This window comes from Geotrypetes seraphini, chromosome 12 (assembly GCF_902459505.1).
Source record: "Geotrypetes seraphini chromosome 12, aGeoSer1.1, whole genome shotgun sequence".
In the NCBI taxonomy this organism is placed as follows: domain Eukaryota; kingdom Metazoa; phylum Chordata; class Amphibia; order Gymnophiona; family Dermophiidae; genus Geotrypetes; species Geotrypetes seraphini.
Genome location: NC_047095.1, coordinates 46,367,158 through 46,392,014, shown reverse-complemented (window position 1 = coordinate 46,392,014; position 24,857 = coordinate 46,367,158). Strand labels below are relative to the sequence as shown.

General features: G+C 41.0%; 1 protein-coding gene across 4 annotated transcripts in view; it reads left to right on the top strand.

Annotated features, from left to right (window-relative positions):
- The first annotated feature begins 453 nt into the window (after positions 1 to 453).
- LEPR (leptin receptor) overlaps positions 454 to 24,857 on the top strand; it is a 114,490-nt gene continuing 90,086 nt past the window's right edge. For 2 of the 4 annotated variants that reach the window (XM_033916723.1, XM_033916720.1), the window contains exon 1: positions 454 to 600. The gene's annotated coding sequence lies outside the window, so the exon portion shown is untranslated. Of the gene's footprint in view, positions 601 to 21,826; positions 21,831 to 24,857 lie in introns of those variants that run through there. The other 2 variants (XM_033916721.1, XM_033916722.1) reach the window with 2 other exon arrangements.

Genomic DNA, 24,857 nt, shown 5'->3' with positions numbered 1-24,857 from the left:
TTAGAACAGTCTGTCAAAGCAAAGTGATATTCTGTACTGGAAAACATTGCTGTCTGCTTTTACTCATGTTAAGCCCTCAGGCTTTGCGGAGCTGGAAGCAAAATGGGCTGAAAATTACTTTCGAGGGTCCTTCAAAAGCTGTACACTGTACCCAATGCTTTTAAACACACACACACTGATGGCAGAGCCCTTTGACTGACTACATTCTGCCCCCTCCCCACACCCCCTACGGGAGAACAGTGCGCTAGCTAACCCCCTTCCCGCGCGCGACCTTTGTAGTGGAGAGCCCGCGCCCCATTGAATCCCCATGCCAGACAGCCCACACACTCTCAGCGCTCGAGCCTCCCCCCCCCCCCCCCCCCCCCCGCTGGTTCTCTGCCTTCAGTCAGTCGCAGGTGCAGAGAGGAGCGCGCGGCGTCGCTTTCCCGCTCCTCCTCCGTCACGCGCCTGTGCCGCCCTCCAGGCAGCTGAGGGGTTTCCCCTCCCTGCGGAGAGCAGCAGCAACAGCAATTCGCTGGTCAGGTGCGGAGCACGGTGGGACAAATCTAACAAGTCTCTCCGAGCGGCCACCTAGAAAAGCGACAACCGGGCAAGGTAAAGGTGAGATAGCAGGAAGGCTCCCGACTTACGGTTCCTTTACTATGTAGTTCATTAATTCTTGGATATGTGGAGTATTTTGTTGGTTGTTCTCATTTTCTTTTTAATTCTTCGAACAATGGTCTTGATGATATAAGGGGCTGCTTAACTTTCTTTGTCCACAGAGTGTTTGGAATGAATGTATTACTATTATTAGCTTTGGTCAACAAATAGAGCCTTTGAGTTCTGTACCCTTTTTCGGTGTTATTTTCTTGTCTTTTGAGTCCAGGTTTTGAAACATATGCCTGATGGATGGATAGATAGATGGCTTTTAAATTCAAAGCGCCTGGTGACAAATGATAGACATGTTCCGTAATTGGCTGCTCAAATGATTTGTTGGTATGGTGTATCTCGGGTAACTGGCATAACTCCCTCTCTTGGACATCATGGGGTCCAGAAGGGGCTTTTCTATAGTTTCTGTAATTTACAGCAGGGAAAACACTAGTTGAATTCACTGTGCATACTGCACAATTTTCAATATTTAGTTGCAGAATATAAATGTTGACTTTCTTAAAAATTACAACAGAAGTATGCTACTCAGTTTGAGCCCATGCCCACTTTATATATAAATTAGGGCTGCATCAATCCTTGATGCAACTACACCTTTGAATACTGTATTCAGTTCTGGTCACCTTATCTCATAAAATATATCATAGAACTAGAAAAGGTACTAGAGAAAGTGAAGATTGTAAAGAGGACGGGACTGCTCCCTTATGAAGAAACAGCTGTTCAGAGGAGAAGTGACATCTGAGAGGAGATATAATAGAAGTCTATAAAATCATGAGTAGAATGGAGTGGGTAAACAGGGAATGGTTATTTACCCTTTCAAACAGTACTAAAGGGAATTTCCCCTTAAGTTAATAGGTAAATGTTTTTAAAACTAATTGGTAGAGGTTGTTTTTAATCACCCAATGCACAATTTAAGTTGTGGAAATTGTTGCCAGAATAAGTGATAAAAGTGATAATGTGGCTAGGTGTAAACAGGGTTTAGGTAAGTTTCTAGAAAAAAGGTCATTAAACCATTATTAGCCAGGTAGACTTGAGAAAGTCAGTGCTTATCCCTGGATTAATTCTTTGGGATCCTACTCAGTACACATGACCTGGATTGGCCACTGTTAGAAACAAGACGCTAGGCCAATGATCTTTGATATGACCTAGTATGGCAATTCTTGCGTTCTTATATTGTGGGCTGTAAAAATCAAAGAAAAGCTGCATCAAACTTTTTAAACAAAGGCAGCAATTTTTTAAAAAAAATAAATAAATAAGGAACCCTTTTACTAAGCTATGGGGAAAAGTGGCTTTACCATGCCCTTATGCATTTTTTCCCCACGCACTAAGGCCGTTTTTACTGTTGCAGTAAAATGGTCAATTTTAAATTTATTCAACTAATGGCCATGTGCTAATGTTGCCATTAGTATGTGACCACTGAAAAAAATTAGCAAGTGAGCACTTCCACCCATTTTGTAGGTGGTAAGGGCTCAAACCCTAATCTTGCGCTAATCAGTTATTGCACAGTAGTGTAGGTGTGCCAACTGATTAGCATAGAAATGCCCACCCTCCACTCTTGACAAGCCCTCTCCATGGAAAATAAAATTTTTTGTCATCATGGTTTGTACGTGCAAATGTCAAAATTACCACAGGAGTCTGAGCAAATAGTTAAAGTACCAACATAACTAACATCACCTCTGTGTAAGTTCAGATTTTTATTTAATTTTGCAGGAGATATTAATATTTAATTTTCTTCTTCATCACCATAATCACCCTGATTAATGCATGTAAATCTGGGTGGTGGAGTACTGACACATATGAGAACCCCATGTAGGGTAAAGATGAGGCTTTTTTTTTAAACAGGAGATCACAATCTTTTAAATTTCAAAACAAATAAACACATACAAGTGCTAAAGTATTATAGTAAAACAATAATTAACAATACATAAATATAAAGGAAAAGAGAACTAGACATAAAAGTATACAAGGAGGCATTAGAGACAAGTAAATGATATTTTAAAGAATCAGAGCTGTGCATCATCAGTCCTTGAGGGCCACAATCCAGTCAGGTTTTCAAGGTTTCCACAATGAATATGCATGAGATTGATTTGCTTATACTGCTTCCATTGCTTTGACCTGGACATGGGGACGAAACATTGATCCATGGCGCTGAACTTCGGAAAAGGGAATTACAAAGGGATGAAACTCATGGTGGGGAAGAAGATCAAGAAGAGGATAAGCACTGTAAAGACGCTAGAGCAAGCATAGATCCTTTTTAAGGACACAGTCACCAAGTGCAAAATCTATATATACCACGTATCAACAAGGGATCCAAGAGGAAAAAGAAAAAGGAAACGGCGTGGCTCACTGAAGCGGTGAAGTAAGCGATCAGGCACAAGAAGACTTCTTTTAAGGAATAGAAAAGGTAAAAAACGGACGAAAACTGGAAAAAGCACAAACTGCATCAAAGCAAGTGCCATAAGGCAGTAAGAAGGGCCAAAAGAGTCTATGAGAAAAAAATAGCCAAGGAGGCGAAAAACTTCAAGCTGTTATTATGATATATTAAGGGGAAAAGACCCGCGAAGGAAGTGGTGGGGCCATTGGATGACTTGAGGAATGGAGTGCTAAAGGAGGACAAAGCCATTGCCAACTAACTGAACACATTTTTTGCATCTGTGTTTACCTTAGAGGATATACGCAACATACCGGAAACCGACAGGCTATACACGGGAAACAAAGACGGGAAACTGACAGGGTTGATGGTCAGTCTAGAAGAGGTATGCCGGCAGATTGATAGGCTTAAAAATGATAAATCCCCAGGACTGGATGGCATCCATCCGAGGGTAATCGAGGAACTGAAAGGTGCTATAGCTGAACTGCTTCAACTGATAGCCAATCTGTCGATCAAATTGGGAAGGGTTCCGGAAGACTGGAAGGTGGCGAATGTTACACCGATCTTCAAGAAAGGTTCGAGGGGTGATCAGGGAAACTACAGACCAGTGAGTCTGACCTCAGTACCGGGACAGATGGTTGAGGCACTGATAAAGGACCGCATCTTTGACCACATTGATGGATACGAACTGATGAGGACCAGCCAGCATGGCTTCAGAAGAGGAAGATCTTGCTTGACGAACTTGCTGCACTTCTTCGAGAGAGTAAACAGACGGATAGACAAGGGTGACCCGATCGACAATGTATATCTGGAGAGACCCCCCAGGAAAGAGACTTGGGAGTACTGGTCGACAAGTTGATGAAGCCGTAAGGGCGAACAGAATGCTGGGAATGATTAAGAAGGGGATCACAAACAGATCGGAGAAGGTTATCATGCTGCTGTACCGGGCCATGGTGCACCCTCACCTGGAGTACTGCGGCCAGCACTGGCCGCCATACATGAAGAAGGACACAGTACTACTTGAAAGGGTCCAGAGAAGAGCAACTAAAATGGTAAAGGGGCTGGAGGAGTTGCCGTACAGTGAGAGATTAGAGAAACAGGGCCTCTTCTCCCTTGAAAAGAGGAGACTGAGAGGGGACATGATAGAAACATTCAAGATACTGAAGGGAATAGACTTAGTAGATAAAGACAGGTTGTTCACCCTTTCCAAGGTAGGGAGAACAAGAGGGCACTCTTTAAAGTTAAAAGGGAATAGATTCCATACAAACGTAAGGAAGTTCTTCTTTACCCAGAGAGTAGGGGAAAACACCCTCCAGGGATTTAAGACAAAGTTGGACGAGTTCCTGTTGAACCGGAATGTTGATCGGCTGGTCTCAGGACACTGATCTTTGAACTGGGGGCCACCGAAGGAGAGGACTGCTGGGCACGATGGACCACTGGTCTGACCCAGCAGCGGCAAATTCTTATGTTTTTAAAACCCATCTGCGTTGTGGCTCTCAAGAACCATGGCTGCCCACCCTGCTCTACTGTAGTTTGTACTGCTGTTGAAAGTTGTTGAAGGAACTTGTATCTGTTGTAGGACTAACATATATATATATATATATATATAATTAGATATTTATATAGCGCCTATCAACGATCAGGTACTCAAGCATTTTCCCTATCTCTCCTGGTGGGCTCACAATCTATCTAATGTACCTGGGGCAATGGAGGATTGTGTGACTTGCCCAGGGTTACAAGGAGCAGTGAAGGGTTTGAACCCACAACCTCAGGGTACTGAGACTGTAGCTCTAACCACTAGGCAATTCCTTTCTCCTATATATAAAAGTAATGGTAATATTACATACTAAACTTGTAAACCACTGAAGTAAGGAACAAAGATAGCTAGGGTTGGTAAGACATCCATTTTGACTTTAATACAGTCCACTACCATCACAAGAAGAAGAAACCTCCCCCCCAAACATATTCGTATCAGAAAAAATTCTGAAGATCTTTGTCTTGATAAGCAAACCTCAGTATTTCTAACTGTATGTATTATGCATATTCATAACCATTTCATTTATTTGTAAAGCAGAATTCTGTTGGAGCTTATAACACACTTTGGGATGAATTTGTTAGTATCCTTTTTGTCAGTGGGCTACTGGCTATGACTGCAGGTGGCACCCTATATTTTACAGAATGCAAACATGCAGAGCTGCAAAGAAATTTGCAAGGCTGGAGGAAGGAAGTTTGATGAATGGATGAACAGGTAGGAAAAGGAAACCTACAGCTGCAATGGGTGTCAGAAATTAACTTGCATTAACTGTTAAGTTGCTACATTATATTGCTCATAACTTTGTGTGCATTAATTGTTGCATTCAAAGCTAACTCAGATTAGTAAATAGGCTGTTAATTATTCTTAAATTAAATTTTTTGGATCAAGCCTCTCTTCCTATCAGATCTTGCATTCTAGGGAGAAAGAGGGGCTAAATACTGCTCAGAAAAGAAAGAGAAGTTAAAGATGGGATTAGATAATCCAGCACACCACTGAAGCTGTTGCATTAATCATGCTGGCAGATTCAGGAATAGACTTTAAAAAGACTATTAACCCTCCTCCCCTCCCCCCCTGAGAAAAATGAAGGCAGATAAAGACCATAAGGCCCTTGTAGTTTGCCTAGAAACACTCCAGACAGACAAATCGGGGATATGTGAAGGAGCTCCAGAAGAAGAGCTAGGAAGGACATGAGCTGCAATCCCCTGGGTTTTGATATAGTCCCCCAAAGAAAGAAATATAGGAGGCAAGACAAAGCCTAGGAAGTTGGTATCTTGTAGCCTAGACAGAGAGTAGCATTAAGCTGGTTAAAAGTAGAGTTTGGTTTGGGAAAATTGCCCTGTGTCGGATTGACAGAGTGAACTAAAGGATAAATTGACATTGTGTTTGAGATCTGTGGATGCTTGGATGCTGCACCAGAAATTAGTTACTGTATTAAACTTTTAGGCCCTGATTCTATAAAGGGCGCCTAAGCCCTGTCCAACACTGAGTGGAACTTAGGCATCCAAACTAAGTAGTTAATGAGCCATTTAAGGATCTTAACTAGCGATAATTGGCACATGGACATCCAAAGGATGTGGACGTCACTTTGTAAGTGCCTCCACAATTTCATGGATGCCCATTGGGAAAACTCACATCTACCATAATAGGTGTGGGCTTGGAATGGGTGTGTGCTCATCTTCCAGAGGTCATGGGTTCAAATCCCAGCATATATTTTAATTGTAGCATTCTACCTTGCAGATGCACCTTGATGATTTCACAATGAGGTCAGCATTGTGCAGCTGTACACCTCCATTTGCAATGAAGTAGAAGCCATGCTAAGGTCTGTATGTGGGGTTTTTTTTTTCTATTTTTAAGCTTTTGCAAATGAAGTTATGTATGCAATCTCTACATTTTGCTTTCTTTGCTTTCAAGAATGAGCTGATTGGAGCACTGTTTTAGTCAGAAAAAAAAGGGTAGCTTTATAGCAAGAAACCTAAAGCTATGTTTTTCATGTGCTGTGCTTCAGTTAATGGATCTTTTCCTCTAATTAGCAAATAGCATTGCTGTTTGTTCACAAAAATCAGGGGTGTCCAATGTCGGTCCTCGAGGGCCGCAGTCCAGTCGGGTTTTCAGGATTTCCCCAATGAATATGCATGAGATCTATTTGCATGCACTGCTTTCAATGCATATTCATTGAGGAAATCCTGAAAACCTGACTTGCAGATCCTACAGTCTCATCCTGCCATTCCCTGACCTTCTGCACTTCATTCTGAGGGGATCTTGACTTCTTCCAATGACTCTTCAGGCTTTCTCATGAGGGAGAAGATGCTATAATGTCAGGTCAGGGGGCTGTGAAGATTTTTCAGGATGCTTGCATCTTTGCATCCTCCTCAGGTTTCCAGTTCGTTCTTGGACTCTCTATGTTTTGTATTTCCCTTTTCAGTGTTACTGGTCCTCAGGACAGTTCTTGTAGTCCTTCAGGAACTAAGGGACGTTGTTCCACTTACTGCAAGGTGCCCGAGACGGGGCCATTGGGCAGGCTGGATCCCATTCTGCTGAATTAGTTTCTCGGGGTTACACATTTCTGCAGACAACCTGGGAGTATATTTACATTTTCTCTATGGACTCCGAATCGGCACTTGGTTTGCCTGCCTCTCTTGGAGCGGCGCTTTCGGTTTTGGCACATGCCATTTCGCCTACCCAAGGCTTCACGAACGTTTTAGGTGATGTGGGCGGTGGTACCGTTTTGGTGCTACCAGGCGATTCATCTAATTTCTTCTTGACTGCCTGCTTGATTCGGACGACTTCCAGTCGGGCCATTTGACTGACACGAAAAGGGTGATATCTTTTCCTCAGTTCTTTACACGTGCATCTTTGAATTTGCACAGCGCTCTTTTCTCCTGTACTATTTATAGGTATATCTGGGTGATGTTTTTATTCATATAGGAGAGACATGTGTTTCTTTCCGGAGACTTGGGCGTGGGGTCTCGGTCTTAGATTGGTATACTTCTTCGCTTACCATGACCAAGAGTATGGGATTCTGTACAGTTTCTGGGATCCATATTGCTGACTCCACTGGGGACTTCGGCTTGCTTTCCCCTTCTTACGCTACAGCAGTCACTTTTGTTCCGGGGGTTCCCAGTATCTCAGGGCACCAATTATTTGGTATGCTCCTCCTGCATCACTCTGTATGATTTGGTGGCTCAGCGCGATTTCTCTTTTCAAGGCATGCCTCGGTCTTTGCTGGACTATCTCATGACCACCGACCATCCCGGGCTGTCGGGTTGGGGGGCTCCGTGGCTTCCATCCTCAGCTCCTGGAGTCTGGTCTTCAGAGGCGACTCAGTACTTGTTCATTCTTCTGCTCTTGAGCAGGGTCAGGCTACCTTTCTGGAGCTTCAGATCATTCTTCCGGATTGCCGCTAAGGGTCCTTTTGGTCAGTATTAGGATGGGGGTATTTCTCTACTGCTTGGGCAGTAGGTGTTGTACTCATTGGCAGGTGAAGTTGTTCTGCTTCAATGGGTGGACTCTCATCTTCGTCTTCTGTTGGCAGATCCTTTTATGGATCAGGATAAGAGTTTGGATAGACTTTCTCTCCGCGGAATCTGAGCATGGCCCATTTCTTGTATGTGACAGTGTACAGCGCTGTGTACGCTCTGGAAAGTGTGCATGTTAGTAATAGTGTAATCTTCTGCATCCTGGATATTGCGACCACCACTATAGCCCAGGGCAGGGCTCAGTAGAAATCATGGTGGTTACAACAGACAGTACCTTAGCGTGTGACCCGGCATGGAGTCACCCTGCAGGACCGGACTTTCAGCAGCAAACAAAATCAACTCCACTCAAGAATAAAGTCCCAACAGTAGGGTAGTTTAAAGAAATAGTTCATTTTACTCAATTCTTTAAAGCAGGTAAGTACTTCTTCAAACTTTATAACATTAGTCAGGGTTCCTCACCACATTCAAGAAGAAAGAAAAAAAAAACTGCCAAAATGAGCAAGCAAATAAAGCAATGCACAATCAGGTTCAAACTTTCTTCTTCTGCTTATTAAGTCTCAATTAGCTCCTGAGACCCCAGTTCTATAGAGAGCTAGCATTGCCTGCTCCAAAGCAGGTATTTTATCAAAACCAAAAATAAAGTTCAGCATATAAGTTTCCTCAATTCTCAGTCAGAAAAGAAAATCAAGAAAAGCCTCTGGCAGCAGAAGCTGTCTGCCAGGAACAGGAGAGAGCAATAGGTTTTGCCAAAACAAAGGCCTTCAGATAGACTTTCAAATTCCCTCCCAAGGTGGAAGCAAAACCTCTCCCCACTCTCTCCAAGCCTTCTCTCAAAACCAACATTCAAGAGAAAGAAAAAAAAACCAGCACACAAACAGTTCCAAACGAACCTCACTCACTGTTTGTGGCTTAAAGCCAAGTCCACCTGCATTGGTTCAGGAAAATTGCATTCACAGCCAGCCCAAGCCTCTTGGAAGTCCATAGGCTCTTCATTCATGTGGGGCACATCTTCAGTCTGTTCAGCCTCAGTCAGCTCCATGGGTTGTGGCCTGTTGCCCCTGTTTGGCCCGGCAGGATCCCTAGGGAGGCAAGGCCTAAACTTCCTCCCTAACCGGCTTCCCTCTTTGAATGCCACTGCTGGCTTATCTACCCTAGGGGCGTGCCCTGTTCTGAGTGTGTCAGCTGAATTCCAGGGGCCTCTTGAGCTCCCCCGGTGGTGGCTTGGACAAAATTCGCTCTCTTCAACCTCAGATATATCTGGCTCCTCCTGGTGGTGACTCACATTATTTCCCACACTATCATCCAGGGAGATCCTGGAATTTTCCTTCCGGGATTTTACTTTTACTTTTTTTTCTAGATTACCTGGGACCTTGGCAGGCCTTGTGTCTGACTGGTCACAATATTGAGATTTGTGGCTCAGCGTTCTAGCTCTTTTTATGGACGTGAGATTTGCTTGACCTAGACCTCATGGCCTCGTCTCTCAATTCTAAGCTTCCTAGCTTCTTCGGCAGGCCCAGGGAGTGGGAGTTAGAGGGGGTAGCTGCATGGCTCCTTTCTCGCTTTTGCCTTCTCTTTTTCAGTGTTTTCCGCTGGCTGATGATGGCTTGGATTTGCCACCTTGAGCACAGGGCACAGTATTTGTAGAATCTCTGGATTGGCGGCGCCATCCTTACTTTGCGGATTTGATGAGTCTTTCGACAGCCGGACTAAGAAGTTTCCTGGTATCTCCGGCTTTGCTCGCCTAGGGTCCGTTCAACATGGATATTTGTACTACTTTAGTATTACGACCTAGTTTTTTTTGAAAAATCTTGGCTGACGTGTAAGGGTTATGCGAAGCAGGTTGTTTCTTCTCTTATCCAGGTGCTACGGACGTCTTCTCCTGTGGCTTCTGCTTCCTTTTGGAGGTTTTTCCTTTCTTGGGTGCTTCTTAACGTTTGAACCACTCCAGAGTTCCTTTTTGGTATTGAAAACTACACAGTTGGGATATTCACGGTTGCACATGTTGTACAGGTTGAAGTCAATGTTAATGCCTTATGATTTTCGTACAGTGGAGCAAGCATCAATATTAGGAAGATTAGATTATTGTAATGCACTTTATTTGGGGTGGTGAAAATGAAAAGTGGGGCATTGCAAGTTTTGATGAATTCTGCTGCAAGATTGATTGTGGGTGCTTCATGGATGGCCCATATTTCGCTAATTCTGAAGTAGTTACATTGGCTTCCTATACAACAGAGAATCCAATGTAAAGTGCTCTTGATTGTGCATCAGGTTTTGTATCATACAGCCCCTAGATGTTTTTCAAGATTTGTTGGAGTTGTGGACTCCGCCCCTCTTGCTGCTCTTCTCAAGGCCCCCCCGCCGCCGCGAAGCGGCGGCTCGTTGTGGACTCCGCCCCTCTTGCTGCTCTTCTCAAGGCCCCCCCGCCGCCGCGAAGCGGCGGCTCGTTGTGGACTCCGCCCCTCTTGCTGGTACATGCTATTTAAAATCAAGCACTTTGCGGCGCACGCTAACTATCACAGAAGGCTGGAAACCACTGCACTGCACTTTTACCTGTCTTTCACGTTAACTGTTTGTTTGGACTTATTTATTATTTTACTGTAGTTCTTTACCTGTTACTTAATTTTATTTTCAACAGCTCTTCTCAAGGCCCCCCCGCCGCCGCGAAGCGGCGGCTCGTTGTGGACTCCGCCCCTCTTGCTGGTACATGCTATTTAAAATCAAGCACTTTGCGGCGCACGCTAACTATCACAGAAGGCTGGAAACCACTGCACTGCACTTTTACCTGTCTTTCACGTTAACTGTTTGTTTGGACTTATTTATTATTTTACTGTAGTTCTTTACCTGTTACTTAATTTTATTTTCAACAGCTCTTCTCAAGGCCCCCCCGCCGCCGCGAAGCGGCGGCTCGTTGTGGACTCCGCCCCTCTTGCTGGTACATGCTATTTAAAATCAAGCACTTTGCGGCGCACGCTAACTATCACAGAAGGCTGGAAACCACTGCACTGCACTTTTACCTGTCTTTCACGTTAACTGTTTGTTTGGACTTATTTATTATTTTACTGTAGTTCTTTACCTGTTACTTAATTTTATTTTCAACAGCTCTTCTCAAGGCCCCCCCGCCGCCGCGAAGCGGCGGCTCGTTGTGGACTCCGCCCCTCTTGCTGGTACATGCTATTTAAAATCAAGCACTTTGCGGCGCACGCTAACTATCACAGAAGGCTGGAAACCACTGCACTGCACTTTTACCTGTCTTTCACGTTAACTGTTTGTTTGGACTTATTTATTATTTTACTGTAGTTCTTTACCTGTTACTTAATTTTATTTTCAACAGCTCTTCTCAAGGCCCCCCCGCCGCCGCGAAGCGGCGGCTCGTTGTGGACTCCGCCCCTCTTGCTGGTACATGCTATTTAAAATCAAGCACTTTGCGGCGCACGCTAACTATCACAGAAGGCTGGAAACCACTGCACTGCACTTTTACCTGTCTTTCACGTTAACTGTTTGTTTGGACTTATTTATTATTTTACTGTAGTTCTTTACCTGTTACTTAATTTTATTTTCAACAGCTCTTCTCAAGGCCCCCCCGCCGCCGCGAAGCGGCGGCTCGTTGTGGACTCCGCCCCTCTTGCTGGTACATGCTATTTAAAATCAAGCACTTTGCGGCGCACGCTAACTATCACAGAAGGCTGGAAACCACTGCACTGCACTTTTACCTGTCTTTCACGTTAACTGTTTGTTTGGACTTATTTATTATTTTACTGTAGTTCTTTACCTGTTACTTAATTTTATTTTCAACAGCTCTTCTCAAGGCCCCCCCGCCGCCGCGAAGCGGCGGCTCGTTGTGGACTCCGCCCCTCTTGCTGGTACATGCTATTTAAAATCAAGCACTTTGCGGCGCACGCTAACTATCACAGAAGGCTGGAAACCACTGCACTGCACTTTTACCTGTCTTTCACGTTAACTGTTTGTTTGGACTTATTTATTATTTTACTGTAGTTCTTTACCTGTTACTTAATTTTATTTTCAACAGCTCTTCTCAAGGCCCCCCCGCCGCCGCGAAGCGGCGGCTCGTTGTGGACTCCGCCCCTCTTGCTGGTACATGCTATTTAAAATCAAGCACTTTGCGGCGCACGCCGCAAAGGCGCGCGCCTGCGGCGCGCGCCAAAGGAGCGCGCTTAAGGAGCAGGTCATGCTCCTTAATGCGCTCCTTTGTGCGCTACTACAGTGCGCTTTTAATAAACTCTATCATATCACTTTACCACACAGATTCATCAATTCACTTTGCTTTTTCAATACTCTTTCAATCTGGTTCTTCTTCGTGATCATACTCAGTCTTAATTCAACGTATACATTTCACCAATCAGTTCTTAAACCATCTCTAATTAATATGGACAATCCTGTTACTCCTCTCTCTGTCATTTGGGGAAACAGACCTCTTAAAAGATCCAATCAATCGTCTAATCCACGCATACCCGAACGTATAGAAATCCCCTTAGTTTCTCCTCAGAACACCACTACTGATTTTATCTCTCCTTCAAACATTTCAAATAGTTTGCATCTTAATATAGGATTAATTAATGTCAGATCACTAAAAACCAAACACCACTTAATCAAAGACTTAATTCTGCAACATTCCTTTGACGTACTGTGTCTAATCGAAACTTGGTTATCAGAAGGAGAGGAGGCCTACCTTTCCTATAGCTGCCCTTCAGAATATGAATATCTTTTCCACCACCGTCGTTTCAAACGAGGTGGAGGACTAGCTATCATTTTCCGTAAAGCTTTACTTCTTAACATTGACTATTCTCCAACTAATTCATCTATTGAATATCTACAATTCTCCTTTCAAACTAAACCTAGACTCGACGCTATACTCCTCTATTTGCCCCCTCCTGTTAATAACGAAACTTTAAACCAACTACAATCACTTCTTCTTGACTTTGGCTCTTCTACTTTAAATCCCTTAATTCTAGGTGACTTTAATATTCACTTCGATGATTCAAACAACTCTCAATCCAAAACGATTCTATCTCACATTAATCAACTCGATATGTATCCACTAATATCAGAACCAACACATCACTTAGGACATACTATTGACATGGCATTTTCCTCAACTTCCCAATTAGATAATTTCCAGTTTAACTTTTGCCAATCAGTTCCTTGGTCAGATCATTTTTTGATATCATTATCTCACATAGTAAAATACATAAAACCTCAAGATTCCAAAAAAACGATTAATTTTAGAGATTATAACAATCTCTCCTCAAGTATCATTTCGGCTGCACTTCCGCCAGACTTCTTAAACTTTCCATCTACCTCTATGGACGACTCTCTCCTCCACTGGACAGTGAATACCAGTCAACTGCTGGATACAATAGCCCCTCAACAAACCAAAATTATTTCCACTAGGAAATCTATTAATCCCTGGTTTACATCAGAACTTACCCTTATCAAAAAACAGTTAAGAGCTTTGGAACGCAAATGGAGAAATAATAAATCCCTCTCTAACACTGAATCATACAAAGAACATTCCAAATACTACAAAGCTAAAATTAATTCCTCCAAAACAAAATATTATTCAGGATTAATTCAGAAAGCTCCAAATTCTTCCACTCTTTATCGTATATTAAACTCAATTTCACATTCCACCAAACGAAAAAACCAAGATAACTTACTTAATCTCACATCTCAAGATCTCGCATTATATTTCACTGACAAAATCGATAAGATTAGATCGACATTTACCATAAACTCACTTACTAAACATGACCAAGCATCTATCGAGGTTAGCTCTCTTTCTTCAAAATGTTCCCACTTCAAAATTCCAAATTTACTTGAAATAGAATCTGTAATAAAATCCATGAACATCAAAGGTTCTCAATTAGATACAATTCCTCCTTTCTTACTCAAACGCTTCTTCACTATTTTTGGTCCAGCAATTCATACTCTAATAAGTGAAAGTTTAAAACAAAGTATTGTTCCCGTCGTTTGGAAACATTCACTCATTCACCCAATCATTAAAAATTCCAAAATTAATGCTGAAGATCCATCAAATTACAGACCCATCGCTAATCTCCCTTTTTTATCTAAAATAACTGAGAAAGTCGTGTTTAATCAGATTTCAGATTTCATTGAAAAAACTAACATTCTCCACCCCAACCAAACAGGATTTAGGCAACATCACTCCACAGAACACTCTTTAATTGGTATGACTACCACTATCCATTATTATTTAGATCACCATCAGTCAGTTCTCTTAATCTCATTAGATCTTTCGGCAGCCTTCGACACAATCGACCATAATTTACTATTAAACAGACTTCAATCAATCGGTATTACAGACCAAGTCCTATCTTGGTTCCAATCTTACTTTTCTAATCGTTCCTCTTCTGTTTCTTTCAACAACACAACCTCTGATACTCTTACTACAGCTTACGGTGTCCCTCAAGGCTCTATATTATCTCCACTTTTGTTTAACATATTTCTTTCTCCCTTGCTGACCTTATGCCAATCCATAGGCTTCAATGTATTTGCATATGCCGATGACATTCAACTCTTACATCCCATAGATACCAATAATCCATCTGACTCAGCATCAATTAATATTAAACTAGAGAAAATTCATAATTGGTTAAATGAAAATAGACTTGCATTAAATATTAAGAAATCCAACGTATTACTCTTCCCTTTAAAGGAGAATTTCAATCTACAGCTCCCTATTTCCATCAAGGGTCAACCACTACAAGAGGTTAATAACATAAAAATACTAGGCGTTATATTTGATCAAAAACTTTCTTTTCATGATCACATAAGTAGTGTCATCAAGTCTTCATTTTTCAGGCTCCGTCAAATACGTTCGGTGTCACAATTTCTTAGTAATAAATCTCTTAACATTCTTATTCATTCTCTTGTCATTTCAAAAATAGACTATTGTAATGCGCTGCTTATAGGAACAGCACAAAAGGAAATTAAACGATTACAAATGATACAAAACACATCCATAAAACTTATTTGTAAAGCTAAAAAATTTGACCATGTAACGCCCCTTCTTAAAGAAGCTCATTGGCTACCTGTAGCCCACAGAATAATATACAAACTTGGTCTGCTTACTTTCAAATCCCTTATGTTTAAAACACCAGCTTTCATTCACAAATTGTTAATACCTTACACCACCAACAGAACTTTAAGATCTACAGAACAACATCTATTATCTATCCCATCTTTAAAAATAATAAATACACGCCGCCAGTATATGTTCTCCGTTATTGCTCCCCAAAATTGGAATTCTTTTCCTATTTATCTAAGAGAGGAAACCAATATAGAAAAATTCAAAAGTAAATTGAAAACTTTTCTTTTCAATGATGCTTTTATAAATTAATTTTTAAAATTTTTTTTTCTTTTTTTCCAATCACCCTACCCTTCCTCATGTCCTTTCCCTATATGTCTCTCCAGACTTTTAATACAATGTAAATTCTCCCCCTAATTCCTCATGTTTCCAGTTCGTCGCATTTGTCATAAGTCCAGTTTGTTTTATTTATTATAGTAAGAATTTTAACAATGTAATTTTATTATGATGTATATCGCTTTGAATCTAGATAAAGCGATTAATCAAAATTTTATTAAAACTTGAAACTTGAAACTTGAAACTTATTATCAAAGAAGGGAATTAAGATCTGCACTAGAGAATGACACAGGGATAAATTTTCCCCCACGGGAACTCATTTTCCCGTCCCGTCCTGGCAAATTCTTTTCCTGTCCTTGCCTCATTCTTGCAAGCTCTGTCCTCATCTGCACAAGCCTCAAGTTTCAAGTTTATTAAAATTTATGTAAATGCAATATCAAATATTTTCAATGCGTATAACAACAATAATTTTAGGGGACAATATAAAACAATTTATACCAATAAACATACAATTGATATACATACTAGATAGTGATACATAAGGAAAGAGGGGGTGAACTACAATTATTTAAGGAATAGAAAAACATTTAAGGGGAAACAACATCAGGAGGGTAATTAAAAAATATTTTAAATAAAACTAGATCTAAAAGTGAATAGGAGAGATTGTGACCTATATTCAGATCTGGTTAAATTTAATTGTTTGATCCTAAGATTATTGATAGAAAAAGTTATCCAATCTATGACTCATATGCATCTTTGTATAGGTGGCTTTTTAGTGTAAAATCATAAGTGTTCGAGGCTTGTGCATTTAAGGCAGAGCTTATAGGAATGGGGCAAGGACAGAGTCAGCAACAAATCTCGCGGGGATGGGATGGGAAAATTGAGTTCCTGAGGGGATAGGGAAAAATTTGTCCCCATGTCATTCTCTAATCTGCACAGGATATGAGATTGTTATTGATGAAAGAGAGAAATGTGATACATTCCAGGGTCAGGAATTCTCTGTTTTCAATAATGGAGGTGAAATTTTGGAACTCATTGACTAGTCAGTAATGATTATGTAAACCTAGGGATATTTTTAAGAAACTTTTGAAGACATAGTTATTTGTCAATGTATTTATGGTGAACAAAAATACAGTAAGCATTTCTATGATTCTTTTAAAAAACTCATGAAGATTTAGGTTTAGGACATTGTATTTATGTGAACGAAATAAGTATGTTCATAGTGGAGGATGTAGGAGAGTTTATGAGTATATGTTGTATTCTTATTATTTATTTTGTATGGTTTGTAAATAGCCTAGACTTTAGGTGGTACCTGATATAAATTTTTTAAATAAATAAATAATTTTGCTAAAATTGAACTGCTGTTGGTAAGGAGAGTTGAGAATATATTTTTTTATTTTTTTTTTTATTTATAAAATTTACACATTTATTGTCAAGCATATCATCTTGTACAGAAAGTGAGATCAAGAAAACATAATAATATTATTTACTCTCAAACCTGAAAGCAATTCAAAATAATAAAAAAAGTATACATCCTAACTTAATCACACACTAGTCCTCAAATTAAGATCCAAGATTAACGATAAGAGTAGATATTGAATTAAAGTAAAACGTTTTAACAAGAAAAATCACTTACACTACTACTGAGAGGTGAGCTAATTATTATCACAATGGTGCAGATGGTTCTACAGACTCAAGACGCAGAAAGGAAAGTAGTCAAATGAGCTGGATCTACAAATACATATTTCAAGGAACGGTATCTTATGACACATTTACAAGGATACCTAAGAAAAAATAAACCCCCTATTTGAGTCACTCCTGGTTTTAACATTAAGAATTCCCTTCTTCTCTTCTGAGTCTCTCTCGAGACATCAGGAAATATCTGAATATGAAACCCCAAAAAGTCCTTGGGCCTATTTTTAAAGAGAGTTGAGAATATTTTAAGGCCTGAGGAAGTCTTGGGTGTTGGGTTAGACTTGACACTATCAATGAGAGAGCAAATGTTAGCTATAATTAAGCCCTCATTCTTTCAAATGTAGGTTCTAAGCAGATTGAAGCCAATGTAATCAAAATATGATTTTTGGCTTGTGGTTCAATGTATATTACTGAGGTTTGATTATTGTAATGCTCTATAGAGATGATATCCTCTAGGTGTAGAGTGTTGCAGGTGGTCCAGAATGCCGCTTACATATAAACTGTGGAGGTTTGAGTATGTTACCCCCTCCCTCCTTTTATAGCAATTGCATTGGTTGCCTGTTAAGTGTCATATTATATTTAAAGAAAAGAGATGAGTCTTTAGGAGGTTCTTGAAGGATGTTAATGGGAATTGATTTCTAATATGAAGGGGAAGGTCATTCCATAACTTGAAGCCAAAGTATCTAACAGCAGAGTCACGAGAAAGGAACTTTGAAAAATCTGAATCTTCATCACATTCAAATCAGGCTGATATTTTGTTGATACGTCTACTGATACGTCATGTTTTCCAAAGGTGAAAATAGAACAGTGGCTGTCACCATAGCTCAAGTCCATCCACATGCCCAGACACTTAGCTAATCTTCCAAAAACTCTTAGAAATAAGGTATGCAAGCATGTATGATATCATCTCAAAACAGTTGCAAAAGAAAGCTTAAAAACGTGATGCTCCTACTAACACCATCTTGGTCAATTGCAGAATCAAGCTTCATTGTAGCTATAAAAGCAGTTCCTGTGGTCCATCTGACTTCTGTTCTTCTTGGTAGCATTTCATCCAAAAGTGCTTCATAAGAACATAATAGTCTTACTGGGTCAGACCAATGGTCCATCTAGTCCAGTATCCCATCTTCACAGAGGCCAATCCAAGTCACAAGTACCTGGCAAAAACCCAAATAATAGCAGTTTTCCATGCTACTGTCCTATGTCTGTCTCAACAGCAGACTATGGACTTTTCCTCCAGGAACATGTCCAGACCTTCTTTTAAAACCAGCTACATTAACTGCTCTTACCACAACCTCTGGCAATGCGTTCTAGAGCTTAACTATTCTCTGAGTAAAAAAATATTTCTTCCTATTGGCTCTAAAAGTATTACTCTGCAACTTCAGTGAGTGTCCCCTAGTCTTTGCAAATCTTGATGGAATAAAAATCGATCCACTTGTACCCATTCTACACCACTTAAGATTTTGTAGACTTCAATCATATCCCCCCTCAGCCATCTCTTTTCTAAGCTGAAGAGCCCTAACCTCTTTAGTCTTTCCCTAAAGAAGCAGTTGTTGATGAAACACTATGAGAGTACAGAGTCTCTGCTTGTACCCCAAATACTATTTTTAATTCTAGAGTGTTCAGTTTCAAAACAGCTTCCTGGTGCTTGATGTTTCTTGGCTTTTGGACATCATATGTCATGTTTTTTCCAAAGTAATGCTCAGGACTTAATGTTCTTAATGCTATATTAATAAAATGTGTTCCTAGAACATGGTAGGAATACATCTGCTATGGTGGTCTATCAAAGAACGAGCATAGATACTAGATAGATGGTAGGAAAAATAATTATTGTTTGGAGTAAAAGATGAAATTTCTTATCTTTTCACACCAGATAGTGGTACATGTGTTTATTGTGAGCTGTTGTAAGCCATTGTGTATAAAATGTTAAGAAAACAGCTTGAAGTCTCTTTGGTCCCTCAGGGAAATTAAACTTGATAGCTGTCCACTGCCAATGGAACATATTATTCCTTCTGGAAGGTATCCCAGAAAGTAACATAAGATAGTCAAACAGATAAACCAGACGTTTTAAAACTGGCTGGAAAGCACTGTTTTATTAAATTTAAAGATGATCTTGGACCTTCGTCATCATTGATCCGATTGGTTGGATTTATTTTCTGTTTACAATATGCAGTATAGTACTCCCCCGATATTCGTGGGGGTTCTGTTCCAGGAATCCCCGCGAATTTTGAAAAACTGCGAATACGGTTTTTCGTGGGGGAGACTGGAGAGGGCAGCGATAGAGGCAGGAGAGAGCAGCCGGAGCGCTGGAGAGTGAAGGAAATCACTCGCTGTATGCTCCGACCGCCTTTTCCTGCACTAAAGTCGGGCCTTACCAATCAGGAGCTGCTTGTCAAAGCAGGCCAGATAAAATCATATCATGGGCCGTACTTTGTAGACCCCTGCTATAAAGCATGCACATACTTTATAGCAGTGTTTTTCAACCGCTGTTCCGCGGCACACTAGTGTGCCGCGAGATGTTGCCTGGTGTGCCGCAGGGCCGCCATCAGGGCAGTACTACCAGTCCTGCATTCAGGGGCCCGGAGCTGACAGGGGGCCCGAGGCAGGGGCGCCAGTAGCTCGCCAAGGCAAAGTGAGTCGATCACCCAGGACTCACTTTGTCTTGGCGATCTAATCTATCGAGCCGATAAGTCTTCTTCTCCCCGACGTCAATTCTGCAGTCGGAGAGGAAGTTCGGGCCAGCCAATCGCTGCCTGGCTGGGCGGAACTTCCTCTCCGATTGCAGAATTGACGTCAGGGAGAGCATGCGTCGGCGTCGGCTTTGGGGCCTGTTATCCATTGGTGGGTCCTGTTCCCCGATGGCAGTGGCTTGGGGAACGGCAGGGAGAAAGAAAGAAAGGGGGCAGGCAGGGAAACAGAAGGAAAGAAGAGAAACAGAAAAAAAGAAAGAAAGGTCAGGGAGAGAGGAAGAAAAAGTTGGTGGAGGGAATGAGGTGTGGAGGAGAGAAAGCAAACAGGCTGATAGAAGGGAAGAAAGATTGGATGCACAGTCAGAAGAAGAAAGTGCAACCAGAAATCACCAGACAAGGTAGGAAAAATGATTTTATTTTAAATTTAGCAAAGTGGAGGCAGTATTACCACAGTTTTCAAAGGAATTTGCCCAAATAACTTAATAGTTAACTGGGTAAATTCCCAGAGATGAAAACTTCCCTTCACTTACTATGCACAGTTCTGAATTTATATCTGCTGTCTATATTTTACAATATGGTCCCCTTTTACTAAACCGCAATAGTGGTTTTTAGCGCAGGGAGCCTATGAGCGTCAAGAGCAGTGCTGGGCATTCAGCGCAGCTCCCTGCGCTAAAAACTGCTATTGTGGTTTAATAAAAAGGATGGAGGGTATATTTGTCTATTTTTGTATGCTATAAAAACCAAATACAGAGAGAGACTGAGAGCTGTTGATGAAGAGCTACGTGTGTGTCTTCCATTCCAGCCAGAATATCAGCTTTGTGTTCAGCCAAACAGGCCCAGGTTTCGCACTGAATAAAGTATTTTATAATTTTTCACTATTCTGTTTACTTAATATTTCATAATAAAGTAATTATAAAATACTTTCTTTGTGTTTATTTGATTCCTATTCAAGAGAATTACTTTATATATAGTCAATATAGGCACAGAGTTAAATTATTTAACATTTTCTAATGGTGGTGTGCCTCGTGATTTTTTTCATGAAACAAGTGTGCCTTTGCCCAAAAAAGGTTGAAAAACACTGCTTTATAGAATTACACATAGTGCCAGTTTTTTCCCCCATATCAAATTTTGAGCTCCTTTCATACAATTCTCCCCCCCCCCCCCCCATTGTGACCTATGGCAAGTCACTTCACCCTTTTATTGCCTTACTTGCAACTTACATTGCAAGCCCTCTTGGGCATGCATATACCAACTGTGACAAAATATTTAAATTTGCCCCGAGCATAGGTTTAGAGAACATACGTAATTAAATTTATAATCCAAACCGAAGCCCAATGGTTAGTTTCGCAATTTCCCTAGTAGTGACTTGCCCATTTCCAAAGTTAAAAAGGAGGTTCAGTAGAAGAAGAAACCTAATTTCTCTGGTTCCTTCAGCCCATTTCTCTCTCTACCTTCTCTTAACCAAGCTAAGTCATTATTCCCTTTTGATGATATGTAATTGTGCTCCGTTTATTGTTACTCTCTCAATTTTTAACAATTGGCCAGATGCACTTAGCAGCTTTGCTAATAGATACAAAAATGGGAAAATCAGTGTAGTAAACATCAACAGTTGTTTCGCTTACCTGAGTTAGAATAGCATGGAATCACAGTACTGCTAAGGACCCATACATTAAATAGCAAACATTTAGGGCTCCTTTTATGAAGGTGCACTAGCGTTTTTAGCGCACACACAAGATTAGCGCGCGCTAGCCGAAAAACTACCGCCTGCTTAAAAGGAGGTGATAGAGGCTAGTGCGCGCGGCATGCTAACGCGTGCTAAAACCGCTAGCGCACCTCTGTAAAAGGATCCCTTAATGAAAAATCCAGGCACAGTGAACTGTTATGTCATGTTAATCAGGTCTTCTGTTCCACCTTTACCCATTCAGTTCAAGGTCGGATTACATTACAAGAGGTTGGGTCAGTTACCCAGGAAGTTACACTGGACAGACTGACGTGACATTCAATAAGGTTGCTAATACAGGTATAACTATTAATGCAGTTAGATCATAGTTTCAACTATGGGGTCCTTTTATTAAGGTATGCTAACTGATTTAGCGCATGGTAAATCGGTTAGCGCACCTTAGTAAAAGGACCCCTATATGTTACAAGTAGGTCAGTTTTTTTGTTCTTTGTTTTGTCCCAGGAGTTGCATTATACAGTTTGGAAAAGCATTTTTACAATTATTGCTTCGATTACTTCAGGGTTGACTCCCTGTCTTGGTAAAGAAATGTTTTTGTTTTATGTTTTTATTTATTTATATCTTGCCTTTCCCAAGGCGGGTTAAAACATGGCACCTACATAATTAAAATACGTACGTAACAATAATCTCAAAAATCACAGCATATACACAATAATAAAGGCAAACATCATGAAATCTCATAGAATAAGCATCCAGCGCCTACATATAAATCAAAAATGGTTCAGCTCCTATATTTCATCATACAAAAAGATGTATTTTAACAATTTTTGAAACTGCCTAAACTGATCTGTCAACGTATATATTGAGGAAGACCATTCCACTCATGGGGACCTATGCAAGAAATGTTTTTAGAAGTTTTCTAAACCAGAGCTTGTGGTCACAAGATCGTAGTGTAAATGGTAGCTGGTTCCACTATTTTGCTAATTGATATTGGATGGATAGGGTAATTTGCCCAGTAAACTTGATATTGTTGCATGCTGGGAATTTTAATTGGAAAAGATTTCTAGTAGAATATCTGTTGGAGGCATCCTGGATTTGCACAGCCAACTCTGTTAGGTAGTCGGGGGCATTCCCTCTCAGGATCTTAAAGGCAGTGATGCCCAATTTAAACTTGATCTTTGTGGTTATCTGCAGCCAATGTGGTTTCATATACTGTGTATCCCCGAAAATAAGACCTACCCCAAAAATAAGCCCTAGCATGATTTTCAGGGTAGGTCCTAATATAAGCCCTACCCCAAAAATAAGCCCTAGTTGGATAGACCCCCCCAAAAGCCCCTCCCATATGTCCACGACACTCCCCAATTCATCGGTGGCAGCACTTTTTCCCCCCTCATGTGTAGCATCTTTCCTCCCCTCTCACCCATCCCCTTACGCATCATTTTTCCATCCCTTCTTCCTATCCTGTGCAGCAGAACCCCGCTGATGCTCCCACCGCGAGGCCGACATACCTCCTTTCCAAACAGCAGTGGCGGCAGCACTGAACAGGCTGCTTCATGGCCTTCCCCGCCGGGACCTTCCCATCCCTCTGCCACATCACTGATGATGTCATCAGTGACACAGCATAGGGGAAGGCCGCGATGCAACCCATTCAGTGCTTCTGTCACTGCTGTTTGGAACAGATATATGTCGGCCTCGCGGTGGGAGGGTCGGCGGGGTTCTGCTGCATGGGGGGATGGGAGGGAAAGATTCTGCGCAGGGGGATGGGTTGGCAGGGTCTTCAGGGTTCTGCTGCACGGGGAGAATGACTTTGTACTATCTGTACAACATCCCAAAATTAGTGAAGATCACCCACTGCATCAGTCCTGGGATTTCTAGCCCCAAATGATAGTTTTAGTTGGGCTGCAACACCCCAAACACTGAGTGTAGCAGTCTTTTAAAAGTTGTCAAAATGGTGCCAGACACACTTCAGCACCAGGCTTCCCTTGCAGTAAATAGGCAAGTGACTTATCCTTTGGAGCTGTTGGTATTGTAGTTACTTCAGAAATGCCCATGTATTATCTGTTCCACAAAGATCTCAAGACTTTTTTTTTTATTTCAGAAATGTTATGACATCTGAAATTCAGTTTGTTGAAGGATGATCTGTAATTTGTTTATTTGTTAACCATTTAAAGTTCTATTTTATAGGGAAGATGTGGCATACAAGAACAATGCTTAGATTAGATTAGATCTAACGAAACACAATGAAATTGCTTTCGGGGGTTCTGCTGCACGGGGGGGGGGGGGGATGGGAGAGAGGGATAGAAAGATGCTGCACAAGGGAATGGGTAAGAGATGATCATTGTACATAAAAAAAATAAGACATCCCCAGAAAATAAGCCCTAGTGCGTTTTTTGAACCCCAAATTAATATAAGACAGTGTCTTATTTTGGGGGAAACACGGTAGTAGCACTGCAGGTTTCCAATTTCCATAATCCGTATACGAGTCTTACTGCTGCATTTTGAGCTAGTTGTAGATGCTACAGCTGCCTAATTTTAATGGAACCAATTTGGCTGCTTGGTATGAAATAACTGTTATAAATAGTGTTTCTTAGTGAAAAATTATCACTGTCTTGTCATGGCACTGTTATCCTTGGCTGCCCTCATGTAAACAGAGACCTTGTTAATTAGACCATTGGTTTCACATGAGTACATTCTCTTGCAGAGCTGGACTTTTATGGGGCTTGTTGAGTCATGTTTTATAAAACATAAAATGCAAGTACATCACAGTAATTAGTGTCTATTGCTAAAATGAAAACATACAGTGCCAACAAAAATGTTTTTAACCCCAAGTATATGAGAATTACAAGTTATTACTATTGTTAAATTGAAACCAGTCTTTTACAATGCAATAAAAAGGGTACAAATTAAAACATTTTATGTTTCTTTAGACAAAACAAAAAAGAACCAACAAAACCTGCAGTAAAAACACACAAGGCAAACAAAAACGATACTGCAGAAAAATGTACAGGGTTATAACAAAAACAAAGATCTAAAATAAAGTACAAAAACTTCATGAAAAATATCCAAAACAACTGGTCCTAATATTCCTGTGGACCGGACCCGACATGGTCCGTGTTTCAAAGAAACACTCCTTCCTCAGAGGTGCAACACTTCATACAGGAGAGTTCTCACACCTGTTCGTTACCGATTTTGGTTTATCTTATCCACTTTGGTTTTCTGATACTCAATGTACCAACACTAGGGACCCCTGTGGAAGGAGTGTTTCTTCGATTCAAGTAGCTAACAAGTAAACTGTCCTGGGCATCCTATATTATAAATAAATTCAACATGTTTTGAGCTTTGGTCTTTGCCAATGAAGTTAGTAGGAAC